Genomic DNA, 12,448 nt, shown 5'->3' on the forward strand with positions numbered 1-12,448 from the left:
GCAGCAGCTCTGGGACCGGGACTCTGCTCAAAGACATATCTAACATGCCACAGTGGAGCTGAGATGGGCAAGACACGTGTCTCACAGGCTGGCAGCACACCAAGACAGTGGCAGGATACTATGCTAACAAGGAAAGAGAAAAGTCACGTGTCTCGTGGCCTTCCCACCATTAGACAGTAGTCTGCGCCAGAAAACATCCAACAGTGACAGGACAACCAAGCAAATGACAAACGCCGTGCTGAATAAAGTCATCTTACATGACATTTCGTACAAAGGCCCAGATCATGGGGATGATCGCGCAGAAGCAGCAAGTATCAGAGCCACCGAACCTGAGGTGAGTTACACGAGGAGAAAGGGCGACATGGGGACAGGGGCTATGGGCTCAGGGAACAGCTACCACAATGCAACCTCGGGTGTGGGGATGCCACTCATTGCGGGTACTGCCCTGGGATTTCCTTTTAGAAAGAATCGCTGGTTAAAGTGTAGTGCACAAAAAACCCAACTCCTCGATTACACTATTAGATAACATCCTTTAACTGCCCCACCCACCCTGTGTGAGTCTCACCCACTTCCCCCCTGCTCCCTCTAGTCTGAGAGTTGTATCTCCACAAAAAACACACAGTGGGGCTCAATGAGCTGCTCATGTCTGACATGGACACCTAAGCAGTGCTGGATTCACAACCTGAAAGCCTGCAAAGGAAAGTGTGCCCGGCAGAAGATAAGCTGCCTGGCAACTCAGAACCTTCTTCTAAGAGAAGTAAGACATGTCACAATGGAGTCTAAGCCTACCTGTCTTATGCCAGGACCTTAGAGCTGCAGGCAGGAGCACAAAGGTAAAAACATATATTGAGTCCCAACACGCTCACTGCGGTGGTTGGTCTCTGTGGCGCAATCGGTTAGCGCGTTCGGCTGTTAACCGAAAGGTTGGTGGTTCAAGCCCACCCAGGGACGTATGCTTTTGCCTACATCAAGTCCTGAATTAAAACACAGCTGTCTGGCTTTGCTCTTAGAGCTCTCGCTTTGCCTGCGTGACATGCTCTATCTCAACATTTCTATCTTCTCTCATCTCTTCACCTCTAGTCATTTCCACCAATAGGACTGGAAACGGGCCACCAAGCCTCCTACTTTAACCACAGGCGTACTGAGGGCCAATAAAAGGCACAGAAGCATTTCTTGATCCGGGGCTGAGAACTGCATGCACAGGGACCTCGTGGCGCAACGGTAGCGCGTCTGACTCCAGATCAGAAGGTTGCGTGTTCAAATCACGTCGGGGTCACTCTTTGACATTTTTTTGCCCACCAAGTCTATATCTCTGACTTCTAAAGCAAAGCCAAAAGAAGGGCGCTTTGCATTGGCCGGGAATCGAACACGGGCCTCCCGCGTGGCAGGCGAGAATTCTACCACTGAACCACCAATGCTTCACTTACATAGGCTGAGCAGAGAGCCCTGCCGTAGACAGTAGTGATGAGGCCCATGCATTCGCATGGGACACCTATGAACAAAGTTTGCATGGCAAGCCTTGGACTGCCAAACGTTCACATGCTGATGGCAGGAATCAGATGCAGGAGACTGAAACTATGAATGTTTCTGCTTTTGCTAAGGACAGTGGTTTGGGGCCAGTGTTGTGCTTGACAGAGCACGACATCAGCCTGCTCTCTGGCTGCTCCCGGGAGAAGTGGCTGACAGAAAGCACCCTCCAGACCACCAGCAATCTTGTGTTTCACAACATGCCACTGTCACTGGACTTTCCTTCTGGGAAAGCCTAGTCACTGACCTGGCCAGATTCCCTGTCCTCCCCAAAATCCTGGGGAGAAACGGGCAGAGTTCTGCGCCCTGCGCCCTCTTTCGCGTCCCTAACGCGCTCCCAATGCGCCCTACAGCCCTGGTCGGGCACAGCCCTGGTCGGGCTCATACCACTGGGGCCTCTGCCGAGGAAGAGCACCGGAAGCCTAGGGCCAGGCCTATTGCACAGGCATCTTAGACCAGGCCATTCCGGGATTGCTGTGTTTCACGTCCTGCCCTTCAACACTCCTGGGAGGGCTTTCCCTGAGAACCCTCATGTCTCTGCCCTCCCAGGAGGCTGTGGTTCTATGCAAAATAGGGGGTGCACCACGGGCCGTCCCCTTTCCTCTCTCTCGCCAATATCTTTCACCAAAACTGAGCCCTGCAGGTAAATGTATCTATCTGGCTGAGGGGCCAGGGAGGGCCTTTGCCTGCAGTCTTACAAGCCAGAGTGCAGAGAAGGCAGCAGCTCTGGGACCGGGACTCTGCTCAAAGACATATCTAACATGCCACAGTGGAGCTGAGATGGGCAAGACACGTGTCTCACAGGCTGGCAGCACACCAAGACAGTGGCAGGAAACTATGCTAACAAGGAAAGAGAAAAGTCACGTGTCTCGTGGCCTTCCCACCATTAGACAGTAGTCTGCGCAAGAAAACATCCAACAGTGACAGGACAACCAAGCAAATGACAAACGCCGTGCTGAATAAAGTCATCTTACATGACATTTCGTACAAAGGCCCAGATCATGGGGATGATCGCGCAGCAGAAGCAGCAAGTATCAGAGCCACCGAACCTGGGGTGAGTTACACGAGGAGAAAGGGCGACATGGGGACAGGGGCTATGGGCTCAGGGAACAGCTACCACAATGCAACCTCGGGTGTGGGGATGCCACTCATTGCGGGTACTGCCCTGGGATTTCCTTTTAGAAAGAATCGCTGGTTAAAGTGTAGTGCACAAAAAACCCAACTCCTCGATTACACTATTAGATAACATCCTTTAACTGCCCCACCCACCCTGTGTGAGTCTCACCCACTTCCCGCCTGCTCCCTCTAGTCTGAGAGTTGTATCTCCACAAAAAACACACAGTGGGGCTTAATGAGCTGCTCATGTCTGACATGGACACCTAAGCAGTGCTGGATTCACAACCTGAAAGCCTGCAAAGGAAAGTGTGCCCGGCAGAAGATAAGCTGCCTGGCAACTCAGAACCTTCTTCTAAGAGAAGTAAGACATGTCACAATGGAGTCTAAGCCTACCTGTCTTATGCCAGGACCTTAGAGCTGCAGGCAGGAGCACAAAGGTAAAAACATATATTGAGTCCCAACACGCTCGCTGCGGTGGTTGGTCTCTGTGGCGCAATCGGTTAGCGCGTTCGGCTGTTAACCGAAAGGTTGGTGGTTCAAGCCCACCCAGGGACGTATACTTTCGCCTACATCAAGTCCTGAATTAAAACACAGCTGTCTGGCTTTGCTCTTAGAGCTCTCGCTTTGCCTGCGTGACATGCTCTATCTCAACATTTCTATCTTCTCTCATCTCTTCACCTCTAGTCATTTCCACCAATAGGACTGGAAACGGGCCACCAAGCCTTCTACTTTAACCACAGGCGTACTGAGGGCCAATAAAAGGCACAGAAGCATTTCTTGATCCGGGGCTGAGAACTGCATGCACAGGGACCTCGTGGCGCAACGGTAGCGCGTCTGACTCCAGATCAGAAGGTTGCGTGTTCAAATCACGTCGGGGTCACTCTTTGACATTTTTTTCCCCACCAAGTCTATATCTCTGACTTCTAAAGCAAAGCCAAAAGAAGGGCGCTTTGCATTGGCCGGGAATCGAACCCGGGCCTCCCGCGCGGCAGGCGAGAAATGTACCACTGAACCACCAATGCTTCACTTACATAGGCTGAGCAGAGAGCCCTGCCGTAGACAGTAGTGATGAGGCCCATGCATTCGCATGGGACACCTATGAACAAAGTTTGCATCGCAAGCCTTGGACTGCCAAATGTTCACATGCTGATGGCAGGAATCAGATGCAGGAGACTGAAACTATGAATGTTTCTGCTTTTGCTAAGGACAGTGGTTTGGGGCCAGTGTTGTGCTTGACAGAGCACGACATCAGCCTGCTCTCTGGCTGCTCCCGGGAGAAGAGGCTGACAGAAAGCACCCTCGAGACCACCAGCAATCTTGTGTTTCACAACATGCCACTGTCACTGGACTTTCCTTCTGGGAAAGCCTAGTCACTGACCTGGCCAGATTCCCTGTCCTCCCCAAAATCCTGGGGAGAAACGGGCAGAGTTCTGCGCCCTGCGCCCTCTTTCGCGTCCCTAACGCGCTCCCAACGCGCCCTACAGCCCTGGTCGGGCACAGCCCTGGTCGGGCTCATACCACTGGGGCCTCTGCCGAGGAAGAGCCCCGGAAGCCTAGGGCCAGGCCTATTGCACAGGCATCTTAGACCAGGCCATTCCGGGATTGCTGTGTTTCACGTCCTGCCCTTCAACACTCCTGGGAGGACTTTCCCTGAGAACCCTCATGTCTCTGCCCTCCCAGGAGGCTGTAGTTCTATGCAAAATAGGGGGTGCACCACGGGCCGTCCCCTTTCCTCTCTCTCGCCAATATCTTTCACCAAAGCTGAGCCCTGCAGGTAAATGTATCTATCTGGCTGAGGGGCCAGGGAGGGCCTTTGCCTGCAGTCTTACAAGCCAGAGTGCAGAGAAGGCAGCAGCTCTGGGACCGGGACTCTGCTCAAAGACATATCTAACATGCCACAGTGGAGCTGAGATGGGCAAGACACGTGTCTCACAGGCAGGCAGCACAACAAGACAGTGGCAGGAAACTATGCTAACAAGGAAAGAGAAAAGTCACGTGTCTCGTGGCCTTCCCACCATTAGACAGTAGTCTGCGCAAGAAAACATCCAACAGTGACAGGACAACCAAGCAAATGACAAACGCCGTGCTGAATAAAGTCATCTTACATGACATTTCGTATAAAGGCCCAGATCATGGGGATGATCGCGCAGAAGCAGCAAGTATCAGAGCCACCGAACCTGAGGTGAGTTACACGAGGAGAAAGGGCGACATGGGGACAGGGGCTAGGGGCTCAGGGAACAGCTACCACAATGCAACCTCGGGTGTGGGGATGCCACTCATTGCGGGTACTGCCCTGGGATTTCCTTTTAGAAAGAATCGCTGGTTAAAGTGTAGTGCACAAAAAACCCAACTCCTCGATTACACTATTAGATAACATCCTTTAACTGCCCCACCCACCCTGTGTGAGTCTCACCCACTTCCCGCCTGCTCCCTCTAGTCTGAGAGTTGTATCTCCACAAAAAACACACAGTGGGGCTCAATGAGCTGCTCATGTCTGACATGGACACCTAAGCAGTGCTGGATTCACAACCTGAAAGCCTGCAAAGGAAAGTGTGCCCGGCAGAAGATAAGCTGCCTGGCAACTCAGAACCTTCTTCTAAGAGAAGTAAGACATGTCACAATGGAGTCTAAGCCTACCTGTCTTATGCCAGGACCTTAGAGCTGCAGGCAGGAGCACAAAGGTAAAAACATATATTGAGTCCCAACACGCTCACTGCGGTGGTTGGTCTCTGTGGCGCAATCGGTTAGCACGTTCGGCTGTTAACCGAAAGGTTGGTGGTTCAAGCCCACCCAGGGACGTGTACTTTTGCCTACATCAAGTCCTGAATTAAAACACAGCTGTCTGGCTTTGCTCTTAGAGCTCTCGCTTTGCCTGCGTGACACGCTCTATCTCAACATTTCTATCTTCTCTCATCTCTTCACCTCTAGTCATTTCCACCAATAGGACTGGAAACGGGCCACCAATCCTTCTACTTTAACCACAGGCGTACTGAGGGCCAATAAAAGGCACAGAAGCATTTCTTGATCCGGGGCTGAGAACTGCATGCACAGGGACCTCGTGGCGCAACGGTAGCGCGTCTGACTCCAGATCAGAAGGTTGCGTGTTCAAATCACGTCGGGGTCACTCTTTGACATTTTGTTGCCCACCAAGTCTATATCTCTGACTTCTAAAGCAAAGCCAAAAGAAGGGCGCTTTGCATTGGCCGGGAATCGAACCCGGGCCTCCCGTGTGGCAGGCGAGAATTCTACCACTGAACCACCAATGCTTCACTTACATAGGCTGAGCAGAGAGCCCTGCCGTAGACAGTAGTGATGAGGCCCATGCATTCGCATGGGACACCTATGAACAAAGTTTGCATGGCAAGCCTTGGACTGCCAAACGTTCACATGCTGATGGCAGGAATCAGTTGCAGGAGACTGAAACTATGAATGTTTCTGCTTTTGCTAAGGACAGTGGTTTGGGGCCAGTGTTGTGCTTGACAGAGCACGACATCAGCCTGCTCTCTGGCTGCTCCCGGGAGAAGTGGCTGACAGAAAGCACCCTCCAGACCACCAGCAATCTTGTGTTTCACAACATGCCACTGTCACTGGACTTTCCTTCTGGGAAAGCCTAGTCACTGACCTGGCCAGATTCCCTGTCCTCCCCAAAATCCTGGGGAGAACGGGCAGAGTTCTGCGCCCTGCGCCCTCTTTCGCGTCCCTAACGCGCTCCCAATGCGCCCTACAGCCCTGGTCGGGCACAGCCCTGGTCGGGCTCATACCACTGGGGCCTCTGCCGAGGAAGAGCCCCGGAAGCCTAGGGCCAGGCCTATTGCACAGGCATCTTAGACCAGGCCATTCCGGGATTGCTGTGTTTCACGTCCTGCCCTTCAACACTCCTGGGAGGGCTTTCCCTGAGAACCCTCATGTCTCTCCCCTCCCAGGAGGCTGTGGTTCTATGCAAAATAGGGGGTGCACCACGGGCCGTCCCCTTTCCTCTCTCTCGCCAATATCTTTCACCAAAGCTGAGCCCTGCAGGTAAATGTATCTATCTGGCTGAGGGGCCAGGGAGGGCCTTTGCCTGCAGTCTTACAAGCCAGAGTGCAGAGAAGGCAGCAGCTCTGGGACCGGGACTCTGCTCAAAGACATATCTAACATGCCACAGTGGAGCTGAGATGGGCAAGACACGTGTCTCACAGGCTGGCAGCACACCAAGACAGTGGCAGGAAACTATGCTAACAAGGAAAGAGAAAAGTCACGTGTCTCGTGGCCTTCCCACCATTAGACAGTAGTCTGCGCAAGAAAACATCCAACAGTGACAGGACAACCAAGCAAATGACAAACGCCGTGCTGAATAAAGTCATCTTACATGACATTTCGTACAAAGGCCCAGATCATGGGGATGATCGCGCAGAAGCAGCAAGTATCAGAGCCACCGAACCTGAGGTGAGTTACACGAGGAGAAAGGGCGACATGGGGACAGGGGCTAGGGGCTCAGGGAACAGCTACCACAATGCAACCTCGGGTGTGGGGATGCCACTCATTGCGGGTACTGCCCTGGGATTTCCTTTTAGAAAGAATCGCTGGTTAAAGTGTAGTGCACAAAAAACCCAACTCCTCGATTACACTATTAGATAACATCCTTTAACTGCCCCACCCACCCTGTGTGAGTCTCACCCACTTCCCGCCTGCTCCCTCTAGTCTGAGAGTTGTATCTCCACAAAAAACACACAGTGGGGCTCAATGAGCTGCTCATGTCTGACATGGACACCTAAGCAGTGCTGGATTCACAACCTGAAAGCCTGCAAAGGAAAGTGTGCCCAGCAGAAGATAAGCTGCCTGGCAACTCAGAACCTTCTTCTAAGAGAAGTAAGACATGTCACAATGGAGTCTAAGCCTACCTGTCTTATGCCAGGACCTTAGAGCTGCAGGCAGGAGCACAAAGGTAAAAACATATATTGAGTCCCAACACGCTCACTGCAGTGGTTGGTCTCTGTGGCGCAATCGGTTAGCGTGTTCGGCTGTTAACCGAAAGGTTGGTGGTTCAAGCCCACCCAGGGACGTATGCTTTTGCCTACATCAAGTCCTGAATTAAAACACAGCTGTATGGCTTTGCTCTTAGAGCTCTCGCTTTGCCTGCGTGACATGCTCTATCTCAACATTTCTATCTTCTCTCATCTCTTCACCTCTAGTCATTTCCACCAATAGGACTGGAAACGGGCCACCAAGCCTTCTACTTTAACCACAGGCGTACTGAGGGCCAATAAAAGGCACAGAAGCATTTCTTGATCCGGGGCTGAGAACTGCATGCACAGGGACCTCGTGGCGAAACGGTAGCGCGTCTGACTCCAGATCAGAAGGTTGCGTGTTCAAATCACGTTGGGGTCACTCTTTGACATTTTTTTCCCCACCAAGTCTATATCTCTGACTTCTAAAGCAAAGCCAAAAGAAGGGCGCTTTGCATTGGCCGGGAATCGAACCCGGGCCTCCCGCGTGGCAGGCGAGAATTCTACCACTGAACCACCAATGCTTCACTTACATAGGCTGAGCAGAGAGCCCTGCCGTAGACAGTAGTGATGAGGCCCATGCATTCGCATGGGACACCTATGAACAAAGTTTGCATGGCAAGCCTTGGACTGCAAAACGTTCACATGCTGATGGCAGGAATCAGATGCAGGAGACTGAAACTATGAATGTTTCTGCTTTTGCTAAGGACAGTGGTTTGGGGCCAGTGTTGTGCTTGACAGAGCACGACATCAGCCTGCTCTCTGGCTGCTCCCGGGAGAAGTGGCTGACAGAAAGCACCCTCCAGACCACCAGCAATCTTGTGTTTCACAACATGCCACTGTCACTGGACTTTCCTTCTGGGAAAGCCTAGTCACTGACCTGGCCAGATTCCCTGTCCTCCCCAAAATCCTGGGGAGAAACGGGCAGAGTTCTGCGCCCTGCGCCCTCTTTCGCGTCCCTAACGCGCTCCCAATGCGCCCTACAGCCCTGGTCGGGCACAGCCCTGGTCGGGCTCATACCACTGGGGCCTCTGCCGAGGAAGAGCCCCGGAAGCCTAGGGCCAGGCCTATTGCACAGGCATCTTAGACCAGGCCATTCCGGGATTGCTGTGTTTCACGTCCTGCCCTTCAACACTCCTGGGAGGGCTTTCCCTGAGAACCCTCATGTCTCTCCCCTCCCAGGAGGCTGTGGTTCTATGCAAAATAGGGGGTGCACCACGGGCCGTCCCCTTTCCTCTCTCTCGCCAATATCTTTCACCAAAGCTGAGCCCTGCAGGTAAATGTATCTATCTGGCTGAGGGGCCAGGGAGGGCCTTTGCCTGCAGTCTTACAAGCCAGAGTGCAGAGAAGGCAGCAGCTCTGGGACCGGGACTCTGCTCAAAGACATATCTAACATGCCACAGTGGAGCTGAGATGGGCAAGACACGTGTCTCACAGGCTGGCAGCACACCAAGACAGTGGCAGGAAACTATGCTAACAAGGAAAGAGAAAAGTCACGTGTCTCGTGGCCTTCCCACCATTAGACAGTAGTCTGCGCAAGAAAACATCCAACAGTGACAGGACAACCAAGCAAATGACAAACGCCGTGCTGAATAAAGTCATCTTACATGACATTTCGTACAAAGGCCCAGATCATGGGGATGATCGCGCAGAAGCAGCAAGTATCAGAGCCACCGAACCTGAGGTGAGTTACACGAGGAGAAAGGGCGACATGGGGACAGGGGCTAGGGGCTCAGGGAACAGCTACCACAATGCAACCTCGGGTGTGGGGATGCCACTCATTGCGGGTACTGCCCTGGGATTTCCTTTTAGAAAGAATCGCTGGTTAAAGTGTAGTGCACAAAAAACCCAACTCCTCGATTACACTATTAGATAACATCCTTTAACTGCCCCACCCACCCTGTGTGAGTCTCACCCACTTCCCGCCTGCTCCCTCTAGTCTGAGAGTTGTATCTCCACAAAAAACACACAGTGGGGCTCAATGAGCTGCTCATGTCTGACATGGACACCTAAGCAGTGCTGGATTCACAACCTGAAAGCCTGCAAAGGAAAGTGTGCCCAGCAGAAGATAAGCTGCCTGGCAACTCAGAACCTTCTTCTAAGAGAAGTAAGACATGTCACAATGGAGTCTAAGCCTACCTGTCTTATGCCAGGACCTTAGAGCTGCAGGCAGGAGCACAAAGGTAAAAACTTATATTGAGTCCCAACACGCTCACTGCAGTGGTTGGTCTCTGTGGCGCAATCGGTTAGCGTGTTCGGCTGTTTACCGAAAGGTTGGTGGTTCAAGCCCAGCCAGGGACGTATGCTTTTGCCTACATCAAGTCCTGAATTAAAACACAGCTGTCTGGCTTTGCTCTTAGAGCTCTCGCTTTGCCTGCGTGACATGCTCTATCTCAACATTTCTATCTTCTCTCATCTCTTCACCTCTAGTCATTTCCACCAATAGGACTGGAAACGGGCCACCAAGCCTTCTACTTTAACCACAGGCGTACTGAGGGCCAATAAAAGGCACAGAAGCATTTCTTGATCCGGGGCTGAGAACTGCATGCACAGGGACCTCGTGGCGAAACGGTAGCGCGTCTGACTCCAGATCAGAAGGTTGCGTGTTCAAATCACGTTGGGGTCACTCTTTGACATTTTTTTCCCCACCAAGTCTATATCTCTGACTTCTAAAGCAAAGCCAAAAGAAGGGCGCTTTGCATTGGCCGGGAATCGAACCCGGGCCTCCCGCGTGGCAGGCGAGAATTCTACCACTGAACCACCAATGCTTCACTTACATAGGCTGAGCAGAGAGCCCTGCCGTAGACAGTAGTGATGAGGCCCATGCATTCGCATGGGACACCTATGAACAAAGTTTGCATGGCAAGCCTTGGACTGCAAAACGTTCACATGCTGATGGCAGGAATCAGATGCAGGAGACTGAAACTATGAATGTTTCTGCTTTTGCTAAGGACAGTGGTTTGGGGCCAGTGTTGTGCTTGACAGAGCACGACATCAGCCTGCTCTCTGGCTGCTCCCGGGAGAAGTGGCTGACAGAAAGCACCCTCCAGACCACCAGCAATCTTGTGTTTCACAACATGCCACTGTCACTGGACTTTCCTTCTGGGAAAGCCTAGTCACTGACCTGGCCAGATTCCCTGTCCTCCCCAAAATCCTGGGGAGAAACGGGCAGAGTTCTGCGCCCTGCGCCCTCTTTCGCGTCCCTAACGCGCTCCCAATGCGCCCTACAGCCCTGGTCGGGCACAGCCCTGGTCGGGCTCATACCACTGGGGCCTCTGCCGAGGAAGAGCCCCGGAAGCCTAGGGCCAGGCCTATTGCACAGGCATCTTAGACCAGGCCATTCCGGGATTGCTGTGTTTCACGTCCTGCCCTTCAACACTCCTGGGAGGGCTTTCCCTGAGAACCCTCATGTCTCTCCCCTCCCAGGAGGCTGTGGTTCTATGCAAAATAGGGGGTGCACCACGGGCCGTCCCCTTTCCTCTCTCTCGCCAATATCTTTCACCAAAGCTGAGCCCTGCAGGTAAATGTATCTATCTGGCTGAGGGGCCAGGGAGGGCCTTTGCCTGCAGTCTTACAAGCCAGAGTGCAGAGAAGGCAGCAGCTCTGGGACCGGGACTCTGCTCAAAGACATATCTAACATGCCACAGTGGAGCTGAGATGGGCAAGACACGTGTCTCACAGGCTGGCAGCACACCAAGACAGTGGCAGGAAACTATGCTAACAAGGAAAGAGAAAAGTCACGTGTCTCGTGGCCTTCCCACCATTAGACAGTAGTCTGCGCAAGAAAACATCCAACAGTGACAGGACAACCAAGCAAATGACAAACGCCGTGCTGAATAAAGTCATCTTACATGACATTTCGTACAAAGGCCCAGATCATGGGGATGATCGCGCAGAAGCAGCAAGTATCAGAGCCACCGAACCTGAGGTGAGTTACACGAGGAGAAAGGGCGACATGGGGACAGGGGCTAGGGGCTCAGGGAACAGCTACCACAATGCAACCTCGGGTGTAGGGATGCCACTCATTGCGGGTACTGCCCTGGGATTTCCTTTTAGAAAGAATCGCTGGTTAAAGTGTAGTGCACAAAAAACCCAACTCCTCGATTACACTATTAGATAACATCCTTTAACTGCCCCACCCACCCTGTGTGAGTCTCACCCACTTCCCGCCTGCTCCCTCTAGTCTGAGAGTTGTATCTCCACAAAAAACACACAGTGGGGCTCAATGAGCTGCTCATGTCTGACATGGACACCTAAGCAGTGCTGGATTCACAACCTGAAAGCCTGCAAAGGAAAGTGTGCCCAGCAGAAGATAAGCTGCCTGGCAACTCAGAACCTTCTTCTAAGAGAAGTAAGACATGTCACAATGGAGTCTAAGCCTACCTGTCTTATGCCAGGACCTTAGAGCTGCAGGCAGGAGCACAAAGGTAAAAACTTATATTGAGTCCCAACACGCTCACTGCAGTGGTTGGTCTCTGTGGCGCAATCGGTTAGCGCGTTCGGCTGTTTACCGAAAGGTTGGTGGTTCAAGCCCACCCAGGGACGTATGCTTTTGCCTACATCAAGTCCTGAATTAAAACACAGCTGTCTGGCTTTGCTCTTAGAGCTCTCGCTTTGCCTGCGTGACATGCTCTATCTCAACATTTCTATCTTCTCTCATCTCTTCACCTCTAGTCATTTCCACCAATAGGACTGGAAACGGGCCACCAAGCCTTCTACTTTAACCACAGGCGTACTGAGGGCCAATAAAAGGCACAGAAGCATTTCTTGATCCGGGGCTGAGAACTGCATGCACAGGGACCTCGTGGCGAAACGGTAGC

The 12,448-nt window shown here is 52.5% G+C and overlaps 7 non-coding genes across 7 annotated transcripts; 5 read left to right on the forward strand and 2 right to left on the reverse strand.

Annotated features, from left to right (window-relative positions):
- The first annotated feature begins 877 nt into the window (after positions 1-877).
- TRNAN-GUU (transfer RNA asparagine (anticodon GUU)) lies at positions 878-951 on the forward strand. The gene has a single exon. It is a non-coding gene; the product is annotated as a tRNA-Asn (tRNA).
- Positions 952-1,204: 253 nt separating this feature from the next.
- TRNAW-CCA (transfer RNA tryptophan (anticodon CCA)) lies at positions 1,205-1,276 on the forward strand. Its single transcript has one exon. It is a non-coding gene; the product is annotated as a tRNA-Trp (tRNA).
- Positions 1,277-3,124: 1,848 nt separating this feature from the next.
- On the forward strand, positions 3,125-3,198 carry TRNAN-GUU (transfer RNA asparagine (anticodon GUU)). Its single transcript has one exon. It is a non-coding gene; the product is annotated as a tRNA-Asn (tRNA).
- Positions 3,199-3,451: 253 nt separating this feature from the next.
- TRNAW-CCA (transfer RNA tryptophan (anticodon CCA)) lies at positions 3,452-3,523 on the forward strand. Its single transcript has one exon. It is a non-coding gene; the product is annotated as a tRNA-Trp (tRNA).
- Positions 3,524-5,695: 2,172 nt separating this feature from the next.
- TRNAW-CCA (transfer RNA tryptophan (anticodon CCA)) lies at positions 5,696-5,767 on the forward strand. The gene has a single exon. It is a non-coding gene; the product is annotated as a tRNA-Trp (tRNA).
- A 2,314-nt stretch (positions 5,768-8,081) lies between these two features.
- On the reverse strand, positions 8,082-8,152 carry TRNAG-GCC (transfer RNA glycine (anticodon GCC)). Its single transcript has one exon. It is a non-coding gene; the product is annotated as a tRNA-Gly (tRNA).
- Positions 8,153-10,325: 2,173 nt separating this feature from the next.
- Positions 10,326-10,396, reverse strand: TRNAG-GCC (transfer RNA glycine (anticodon GCC)). Its single transcript has one exon. It is a non-coding gene; the product is annotated as a tRNA-Gly (tRNA).
- Positions 10,397-12,448: the final 2,052 nt, after the last annotated feature.

This window comes from Pleurodeles waltl, chromosome 4_1, assembly GCF_031143425.1.
Source record: "Pleurodeles waltl isolate 20211129_DDA chromosome 4_1, aPleWal1.hap1.20221129, whole genome shotgun sequence".
Classification (NCBI taxonomy): domain Eukaryota; kingdom Metazoa; phylum Chordata; class Amphibia; order Caudata; family Salamandridae; genus Pleurodeles; species Pleurodeles waltl.